The following is a 1,771-nucleotide window of genomic DNA, read 5'->3' as shown; positions in this document are numbered from 1 at the left end:
GAATTGATATTATAAAACTGGTATCGAAAAAAGTATCGTTCAGGAACCGGTATCGAAGTATAGGTATCGGTATTGGTACTGGAACCGAAAATTTTTGAACAATACCCAGCCCTATACAGGCATGGACATTTTTAGTCAGCATTTCTTCATTAAATCAAGAAAATCTGGTCATTATGCAGGAGTAAATTTATGTTCCACAAGCATCCACAAAGCGGAAAGGAATCACATCAGGTAACTTTGACTTAAGCAGTTTCTCAATTCACTAGAATGCGAATATGGACTTGTGTCCTCGCCTCCTATGTTCTTGAGAAGAACACAAAGTATGGGGAGAGCGGGAGCACGCAGCATAAATATGGGTCAATTGGAACAATTTAACTGAGAACAATACTGTGAGGTAGACATGTAACAAACTAAACTGTTTTAACTAATTGAAAATTAAAAGGGTGGCACTAAGACAGTTTCAGGCTGCCTTTTTAAACAGTTTACAAGAAAAAGTCAAAGCTTGATCAGCAACATAAAGACAGCCTGTTTAAGGCCTTATTTATTTAGCTTATCTGTAAAAGAGTATTTATTAGGGATTTAGTTACTGTGTAAGCTAGGTTCATCCATTCTGCATCATGACCTCATACAGCCAAACAGCCAATCATTATGAAGACCCACCACGCTTTAATGGAGGTACAGGGAAGCAGTTCCTTCTCCAGAGCCATTAATCTCCCCATGAGGGGCAGCAGGACATATCAGCGGTTCTTTGATCACATTATTTGATCAGCCTCACTTATAACCAAATTGAGCCTGGAGGCTCGTTCACTTTACTGTGCAGATATTTTTATATCTATAGGAAACATATTCCAGGACTTGGAAACTTTTCTTATGCTCTTTTGTACTATATACACTCCTTTCATATTGTCTGCTGTATTTTTATCTGTAATGGCATCTTGTTTTAACTCTGCCCTTTGAACCAGAATTTTGCTGAGGGAGTAATACCAAGGGATAAATAAAGGGCCGCAACTAACGATTATTTAGCAAATAGATTAATCTGTGGATTATTTTTTTTTATTAATAATCAGATAGCCAAAAGGTTCCATAAAGAAGATTTGTTACGAAATTAAATCAGGAAAAACGAAAATGTTTCCACCAGATGAGTTCTGGATAGAGCAGACTGACAGACGAACATTTTTTAAATCTTAAATTCTAAATGTTTATATATTTTTTACAATCTTGGTATAATTACTGCTCTAAATTGGTCACTTTAGAGGAAGCCATCTGCTCTATACTCCAGTTAACGATTAATTGATTACTAAATAGTTGACGATTTTAATAATTGATTAATCCGATTAATTGTTTCAGCTCTAATTCACTCCTTTTCCATTGAAAGGAACCCGTTTGGGCATGATAGAGGAACCTAACACTGGACCTCTTTTTGACACTTAAACATGTTTGGCGTGGACGCAGCATGAGTCTAAAAACATGAGCTGAACACGCAGAGGATGAGCTCTGGTGTTGGTGAAGCATTATGGTAGAAACATGCAGGAAATTGTCTCAAGGACTAGATTGGCAACCAACGTTATCGAAAAAGTAACGACGTGTTATTCAGGCAGCTCGAGGTGCGATAATAATGCATTTCTGCATAAATGGCATGTTGCTTTAAACCAAGACAATCTGGTCATCATTACACCGAGTAGTGTCGCACTGATACCAGTATTGGACGGGGCCCCGATGCAGCAGTAAAATGGTGGTATCGGTATCAGTAAGTTACAAAAAATAGGGCAAC

At 37.7% G+C, this 1,771-nt stretch overlaps 1 protein-coding gene across 5 annotated transcripts in view; it reads right to left on the bottom strand.

Moving 5' to 3' along the window:
* LOC107095054 (CUGBP Elav-like family member 2) overlaps positions 1-1,771 on the bottom strand; it is a 40,160-nt gene that overhangs the window by 2,993 nt on the left and 35,396 nt on the right. The window lies entirely within an intron of this gene.

Source organism: Cyprinodon variegatus, unplaced genomic scaffold, assembly GCF_000732505.1.
Source record: "Cyprinodon variegatus isolate N-32 unplaced genomic scaffold, C_variegatus-1.0 Scaffold521, whole genome shotgun sequence".
Taxonomy (NCBI): domain Eukaryota; kingdom Metazoa; phylum Chordata; class Actinopteri; order Cyprinodontiformes; family Cyprinodontidae; genus Cyprinodon; species Cyprinodon variegatus.
The sequence above is the reverse complement of the archived record's forward strand: the minus strand, read 5'-3'. Positions and strand labels throughout refer to the sequence as shown.